The sequence below is a fragment of the Mangifera indica genome, chromosome 1 (assembly GCF_011075055.1).
Source record: "Mangifera indica cultivar Alphonso chromosome 1, CATAS_Mindica_2.1, whole genome shotgun sequence".
Lineage (NCBI taxonomy): Eukaryota > Viridiplantae > Streptophyta > Magnoliopsida > Sapindales > Anacardiaceae > Mangifera > Mangifera indica.
The window spans coordinates 11,391,923-11,401,613 of NC_058137.1; positions in this window are offsets into that span (position 1 = coordinate 11,391,923).

Genomic DNA, 9,691 nt, shown 5'->3' on the forward strand with positions numbered 1-9,691 from the left:
GCTATCAACGCAGGTATAAATTTAAAACACCTTATAATTGTTTTACATATTTATGAATATATGCTTTAAAACGGGTATCCAAATTAGGGTTTTTCAGGCTTGTTGATTTTAAAATTTTTAAATTTTGCTATGTTGTTGGTTATCGACATTATGAAAACCTTATAGTGGTATCAAAGCCACTGTTTAGCATATTTTCATAAAAATATATACCTGATGTTAGTTTTGATTGATTTTATATATTGATTGCATGTAATCTGATTAATCAAAACTTTTAAAATTGATAAAGATGATTTGCAATCATGTTGTTGCACGATTTTTTAAGTATCATGTACAATGTAAACTTGTTAAATTATCGAATGATGATTTTTTAATTTTGTTTGAGTTTTGTTGATATTACAGGTTTAATTTTTGGTCAAAAACCATAGGTTTCATGTTGTTGCACGAAATCATTTTCAAATAATGTTTATTGCATGATCAAAGGGTTGCCATCGGTGTGAGTATAGTTTATGTGTCGTATTCTCTTACCCCAGTGATAGGCCTATTGAAAACTAGAAGATTTTCTAGATTTTTTAATGATGGAAAACCTAAAAAGTCAAGAGTAGAATTTAAAGTATGATGCACGACTAGATGAATTTTTGGTCCAATCGTGACTGTTTCATATTGCCTTGGCACCAAGAATGTGGCATGGGTAGACAAATTTTTGTTTAGCTATGTTTGTCTCTTGGTGTCTTGGCACCATGTGATTTGCATGGTTGGACAAATTTTTTGTCTAGCCATGCCTTTTTTTTGATGTTTTGCACCATATGTTTTATACGATTGGATCAATTTATGTCCAATCACGATCTATCCTTAATGCTAGCCAGCTTGATTTTTCAATTGTACCCAAGTTGTGACTTTACTCGTGCAATATTTTGAAATTTTGGTGAATTCCAATGCACAATTGGATGTCATACTTGCATGTCTACTAAAATTCAAAATTATGATTTAGTCATGTTTTATCGAATTTGGGTGAAATTAAGATTTTCTTGAGCTTTGGGGGTTAGATTGTAATTTTACAAAACTTTAGAGATAAAAAAAATTTAACACTTTGGATAATAATAATTAAAATTCTAAATTTTAATTGGTATGTATGTGTATTGATGTATATATGCATGGTGTCCAGTACACAACCAAAAAACCTTGTGGATGTTTTATATTTTATATTTTATTTCATTTTTGGGTTGTAATTCCAAAATAGAGTTTGCACGCCTCATTTTTGTTCTCTTTCTTTTTTTAAATTAAGATGTTTTTATTTTCTTATAATTTTGTAACTAAAAAATAAAACCATATAATAATTAAAGACTAGAAACGAAAGGACAGTATGAAGACTCAAAGATAAAAATTCACTTAGGTTGACCAGTCAAACTCTTCTTGGTTTAAGGGTTTGAGATTAGATATTGTTGTATACTAGCATGGTTTTATTTTGTATTGTAGAATATATGTGTAGGTTTTATTTTACAAATATCACCTAACATGCGCCCTAAAATCTGATAAGAGTAAATAATAAAACTCTCAATTTAAATATTAAGTTTAAGATTTAATTTGTGTCTTTCAACATGTTGCCTTAATTAAGTCTCTGTTCGTTAGAACTTTGTTTGCCAAAGTGAATGATACCCTTGTACTAGGTGGAAAATTAGGTGATGATCATGTTAGGTCCAACTTAACTAATGTACTTCGCTTGATCGTAAAAAGAATGTGAAGTATGTTAGAGGCATGAGTAGGGAATGTATTTGTTAATGCAAGGAGAAATGTAGAATTTACCTTACTGATATCGAGAATCACATTTGAGGTCGTATGATTTGTTAGGATAACACCTAGCTTGATATCGTGGGTTTTTGATGATTAATTTGAATATCTGATTAATTCAAACTTATTTACCAAAGTGAAAGGGAAAATTAATGTGATAGGATTTCGGTCTACTAAGAAGTTCACCAAAACTTTCTAAGTTCAATAGTGAGGGCTATTAGCTTAAAGAAAATATTGTAAGCATTTTCATTATTAAATCCATAATTAAAATGAATATTACTAATTAAATAACATTACTTAATCTTTTATTTATAAATTGTAAATCACATAATCATCATGTCAAACCTAATGTATTGATCAATTTTTTAAAAAGAAAATAAGCTTACTGGAAGCAACTTCACTAATTGATACAAAAATCTTCATATTATTCTACATTAGGAGAAGAGGTTATATATCTTTGAGACCCATGAGCCTGATCTCGATGCCATTCAAGAGGAAAATGATACTTGTAATAAATATCTTGATGGCTCTATGAAAGTTCAATGCCTTATGTTAACTTCCATGTCACCTGAGCTTCAGAAACAACATGACAAAATAGATATGCAATCCATACTTGCACACCTTTGAGAGTTATATGTCATTCATGCGAAGGTTGAATGATATGAGGTGTTAAGTGCATTATTTTAATTGCAAAATCTTTGAGGGAGACAAGTTAGCCCTCATATGGTCAAGATGATTAGTTACATTGCACAATGAGCTCACCATTAACCTAGTGTTGAAATCCCACCCTAAATTGTGGGTTAATTACATTATGAATTTTAACTTAAACGAAAAAGAGAAAACCTTCGAGGAGTTGTTGTATATGTTTAAACAAGTTGAAAAAGAAGTACGAAAGGTAGTTTCAATTAATCTACTTGTGGTTAAAGCCTAAGCATCAAAAGTCAAGGCTAAAAGCAAAGCCAAGGCTAAGACTAAGGCTAAGCCCAAACCTAGAGTGAAAAAGTAACCTGATAATGCTACTTAGCCTACATGTGGTGTGGGGAAAAGAAAGGTTGTTTACTTTTATTATGGCAAGGCAAGTCACTAAAAAAGAAGTTGCAAGACCTTTTTATGGAACAAAAAGAAGAAGTCAACTGAAACCTCTACTTCAAGTATATCTGTTACTGAGATAAACTATTCTCCTTATTTATCTAAGATTATAGACACAAAATGTAGTTCTCATATTTGTTATGAAATATAGGGACTACGGTAGAGTAGATTACTCATCAAAGGAAATGTTGACCTATGTGTTGAAAATAGAGCATGTGTTGTTGTATACGTAATTGTTTATTATTTTAGGTTGCCCACTAGGCTAGTTTTAATATTAAAATATTGTTATTACGTACATTTTGTTTCTAGAAACTTAGTTTCCATATTTGTTTTGGGCAAAGAATGATATTTATTTTTTGTTATTGGTATTATAATCATTAGTTTAAATAATATTTCTTATGGAATAGCTGAATTGCATAATAGTTTATACATTTTAAAATTGGATAATAAAATTCTCAATGTGTAAAATAATAAACAATTAAAATTGAATCATCTAAATACCATATATGTATAACATTGTAGGTTAGGCCACATAGGATCAAAATGCATATCAAAAGTTCTTACATAAAGGGTCTTGCAATCATTTGACTACTGGTTATATGATGAATGCAAATCATACCTATTAGATAAGATGGCCAAAACACCTTTCACTAGACATAATGAAAGGGTGACTGAATTGTTATGGATTATACATAACGATGTGTGTAGGCTCATGACAGTGCATAACAAATATAGAGAAGCCTACTTCGTCACATTTATTGATGATTTCAGTAGATATAACTATGTGTTTTGGATGAAACACAAGTCTGAATGTTTTGATAAATTCAAAGAATTCAAGAACGAACTAGAAAAATAATTTGGGAAACAAATTAAAATCCTCCGAGATAATCTAGGGGTGAACACCTGAGTTTTGATTTCAGACAATGCATGAAGGAAAATTTGATAGTACCTTAACTCACTCCTCTTGGTATTCCATTACATAATGGTGTATCTTAACGGAGGAATAAGATATTGATGGAAATAGACAGGTCTACGATAAGTTTTATTGCTCTACCTATCTCTTTCTAGGGTCATGCCCTATAAACTGTTGCCTTTACACTTACCCATGTTCCATCTAAGTCTGTGGATAGAACTTTATAAAAGTTGTGGACTAGGTAGAAACCCAATTTGGATTACTTAAAGATTAGGGTTGTGAAGCTTATATCAAGAAATTGATTTCGAACAAGCTAAGCACTAAATCCAAAAAATGTCTCTTTGTGAGGTATTTGAAAGTTACTAAAGGATATTGCTTCTACTACTTAGAGGAGCAAAAGGTTTTTGCTACTTGTACTAACATGTTTCTTGAGAAAGAATTTATTTTTAAGAGAACTAATAGGAGGAGGGTAGTGCTCGATGAAGTTCATATACTACAAGATACCATAAATGTTAGCTAGGACAATATGCCATCACAGATGGTTGATCATGATGAGAAAGTTTCTCCATTTCAGATAAAATAACCTTAATATATATAAGAGCCACGTAGGTTTACATGAGTATATCATGAGCCAGAGAGATTTAGTTTTCTTCTAACTCAGCACGGTGATATACTACTCATCAATGATGACAAACCTAAGACTTATGATGAGAGTATTTCAAGTCTAGATTTTTGATAAATCGTTGGATGCCATGAAATCCAAAATAGACTACATGTACCAGAACTAAGTATAGACTTTGGTGGACATACCTAAAGGGGTAAAACCTGTAGGGTGCAAATGGGTTTAAAAAAAAAAAACTGACATGGAAGGTAACATGCATACTTATAAAACATGGTTGGTTGCCAAAGGTTTCATTCAAAAGTATGACATTGACTATGATGAAACCTTTTTGTCAATCGCTTTGTTTAAGTCTATTAGGATTTTTCTTACTATAACTACATAATATAGCTATGAAATCTTTCAGATGGATGTTAAAATTGCTTTCCTAAATGATAACCTTGTAGAGGACGTCTATATCACATAACCCAAATCATTTTGTTCTTGTTGGATAGAAAGATAAAGTATGCAAATTGGAAAAGTCCATTTATAGACTTACATAAGCTTTAAGAAGCTAAAATATTCATTTTGATGAAGTTGTTCATGATTTCGGATTCATCAAAAATAAAGATAAACTATATGTACAAGAAGGCCAGTTGGAATGTGATTGCATTTTTAGTATTATATATCGGTGACATCTTGATTATTGGAAATGACATATTGAACTTGCAATTGGTAAATGTTTGGTTATCTAAGTGTTTTTCCATGAAAGACTTAAAAGAAGTAACCTACATTTTTTGGATTAAAATTTATCGAGATAGAAAGCATAAACTACTGATCTTAAGTTAAGACACATATATAGACAAGGAATTGACTAAATTCAATATGGAATAATCTAAGAAAAAATTTCTACCTATATCCCATGGTGTATATATTTTGAAAGAGATGTGTCCATGTAAATAACCTAACAGAGATAAGATAAGTAGGATCCCATATGCATCGATTATATGATTAATCATATATATCATGCTATGTACAAGGATTGATGTCTCATAAGATTTAAGCGTTTGTAGTAGATCTCAACCTGATCTAGGTGAAAAACACTAGATGATTGTTAAAAACATCTTTAAGCAATTAGAAGGACTAAAGATGCATTATTAGTTTATAGAGGGGAATCTGAACCCACTATAAAAAGTTACAATGATGTCAGTTTTCAAACTAATCGAGATGATTATAAATCTCAATCAGGGTTTGTGTTTTGCTTAAATGATGGTGCACTTAGCTGGAATAGCCCCAAACAAAGTATAGTGATTGATTCTACAATTGAGTTCGAGTATATTGTCTTCTTAGAAATAGCAAAATAGATTATATGGATCAAGAAGTTCATAACTGAACTTAGAATGGCTTCGAGTATCGTCTAGGCGATTAAGCTCCATTGCGACGACAATAGAGTGATTGCCTAGACAAAGGAGTCACAATCTTATCTAAAGTCTAAGCATATACTCGATGATATCACCTAATCTGAGAGATTGTACAACGAGGTGATATATAGATAACAAAGATTGATATAAATAACAATTTAGCTAACTCACTAACAAAACTCTATCCAACAAAAACATGATAGACATGTAGCTGAACTCAACATTGGATATAGTGTAAGTTGGGGATTTATAGGATAGGTGCCCTAGAGCCAATCGAATTTAATATTTGTGAATATAAATTTATATTAATAATTAATAAAAGGATTACTTATTATTTAATTCATATGTTGACTATTTATATAATTGTGTGAATAACATGTCCTTAGAATGGTATAACTGTGATAAGAAGATTAGACGACTAATTGTGAGAATTCTATATGCATATTTAGTGGTCATTTTAGAAGCATCCGTAATGCCGACATTACAATGAATAAGAGCACATATAATAATGATAAGATTATGATATTGTTGAACGACCCTACCAAAAGTGATGACAATTCTCACGTGTCAAAACTGTTATAGACAACTTGGTATAACATAAACGTGCACGTTGTAGATGTGTTCATTGGACTAACCCAATCAAAGGATATCCATATTGATGATTGCTTTAGTGTTTATGAAATAACTTTTCTGAACACCACAGATGCATGTAATGTTTTAACTTGAGTTCACCAGACCGTCTCGTGTAAAGATTAGTATGGTTTGACGTTATCTAATGTGTCATCGTAGTTGCAGTAACTATAAAAGTAATAAGATACATGGAGACTATGGTTGATTGATAAAAGATTTGTCAGGTTATGGTTTATTGATAAAGGATTTGTCACTCTTATACACAAGAGAAAATATCTCACATGAGAATGTTGAAAGACATTTATGACTATTTAAATCTACGACTACAATAGGATAAAATTATGGTCTAATCCATGTTAGTCATTGATGTGTGTCAGTTTATACCAAGGAATCATTGAGATAGACACATTTCTATGTCTCAATCTCGAGAAATATTGATTGATGAAATGATTGAATTACAAGTATCTGTAATGTTGTAAAGGCTGAAAAGATGTCAGATACTTGCAAATATAAAATAAAAGGCAAAATTTTTTCATGAAATATATAATATATATACAAAGTAAAACCCAACTATCGTTCCTCTATTTTCTCTTCTTCTTGTAAACACTAAGAGTCTAATCAAGAGCCCTAGTAACCTCTTTGTTTGGATTTCCTCTATTTGTGTTTGTGTTCGATGTGGAAACCAAGTCGTTGCCTCTTGAGGGTTAGATAGTGTTCGGTCTCAAACCACGTGAAGATTTGAAAGAGCTATCAATGCTTATCTCAATCTAAGACATAGTCATGAATATATGTTTCATATATCATGCTTGTTTGATATTTAAATTTTTAAATTTCGTTGCATTGCCAGTAATCAGCACCCTAAAACCCTACCCCATTTATATCAACAAACATGCATACATATAATCAAAATTAAAACTATTAATTTTAATTATTTTTAACCCAAGTGTTAATTTACATTTTAGTCCTTCAAATTTTACACAATTTATTCAACCCCAAAGGTTAGAAAAAATTACAATTCAGTCCAATTCATCAAAATAGGACTAAATTAAATTTTTCCTTGCCTCAACCAAGTGTGTAAGTAGGTTGCCAGTTGTGCATATTATGTTTATGAAATTCGCCAAAATTCTAAAAGCGTGCATAACTTCTAGAACGGCTTGGTGTTGCCCACAACATAGGCATGGCTAACACAACGAGTGTTTAACCATGCCATCTTTGGCACAACATGGGCATGGTTGGTACAATGAGTGTCCAACCATACCATCTAAGGAAAACTCAATATCAAGAGAAAGTGTTTCCCATTCCAACATACAACCACGCTAGATGCCACCCATGCATAATGATATGCACGGGTGTTCCTGGCGTGTTTCTCTATAAAGTTGTCATGAAGCAGTTTGACAAAAAATCTTTGTATTTCGACATGCCTTAGCACCAAGGTAAGGTAAAATGGCATTTAAACCATCCTTATAACAATAACAACCTTCAAAACATGCAACAACGTAATTCGAAGGTACTTTCATGCAATTACATGAAATCAATGACCAATCATCTGGAACCAAATTAACCTACCAATTTAATTCGATAATGCCCAGCAAAATTGAGAGACAAAACTCAATAAAATTAACACCAAATTTACATTCTAACTGCATCAATCATAAAATTGCTCCAACAATTTTATAACAATAATTTACAAATAAAAAATACCATTCGATATCAACAAAAATATGCAATCAAATAAACATAATACATAGGTATTTAATTTTGTAAATTAATCCCTCGAGGGTGGCTCTAATACTACTATAAGGATTTTGTGATCTTCAACAGTAGAATAACAAATTAAAATTTTAATTTAATCAAGCAAACATTTCACAAAACCCCATTTTAGATCATCCTATAGTATGATTAATTCACAAATATGTGAAACACATACAGGGTGTTTATTTGATATACCTGCATTAGGTGGCTCATTCGTCTTTCTCTAATGGGGAGAGGTTGCAAAGCTGTGTTTTCAAAACCAAGCATAGACTTGCTTCTTGGTATCCATACGAAGCAGTAATGGTGGAGGCTCAGTTATGCTTAAGGCTAAAACCTAATAATAGCTCTATGGTGAAAGGGAAGGGAAAAATACTTTCTTTCTACTGTTGCTTGATTTTTAAATTAATAGGTGTTTTGCTACGTGTGTTTTAAAACAATAAAACACATATATATTTATACACATCATGATCTGTTGCCTGAGACTTCAATATTTCCCAGGTGACACAAGCATACAAGTCTGACATATTTACTCCCATCCGACTTCTACATATACAACTTATGCAAGCTGGATTTTGGTCAACGTAATAAATACGTATTTTTCATCATTAATATCCAATTATTTCTTTACCATATTTGGCATTCAACCTAAATTTAGAAGATTATGACATCAATGAAGATAGGATAAAATCCTATCGCAATCCTAATTTGAATTTGAAATAAGGTGACAAAGATTTGGGTCAATCCAACTCAATCCTACCAAATATTGCACACACTCTAGGAACTTAGGATTATTACACTAAGGTCCCAAAATATATTAAAATATATTTTGGGTCTATAGACCTTTCTAAGTCTTTAAATTTTCAATCCAAAATTTGAACTGAACTTAACTTGGATAATCCTTATATCTCTAGAGTTCATCAACTCTTTTTATGTGTGATCCATAGGCTCTTCATTAAGTCAGTAGTGATCAGATTCATGTCAGACTCTCACCTTAACATCTATTCAGACATAAACCGAGATTGGCCTTTAACAAGGCATCATGGCCACCCCGATTAGTAAAGTTCAGTATATAACTTTTTTTAACCCATCAATAATACGATTATTCATACAATTCGATTCTTTTGTTATATGATATCTCTTCGAAGCTGAGGTATAGATTAAGTGTCTCCCCCAAGACTCCTCAAATAACATAGATTAACTTGTGCTAATGTTGAATAATACTGAATCAAGATTAACTCAATTCCACTATGGCCACAGATTTAATTAGTCATTGACATCCGTTAGTAGACCCTAACTGAGATATTAGTTCTCATGCTCAGGAGTGACGATCTTTTATTGATCCATTATAACCTTCATACAGATCATGATATGGCCAATCACTACCTTTTTGACAAATCCTTTGACCAGACTCTATTAGGTTAGTGTCAAATCATATCAATCCTTGTATGAGATGGTATGGTAACCTCAAGTCTAAGGATCATATGTACCTTTATTCATTAAGAG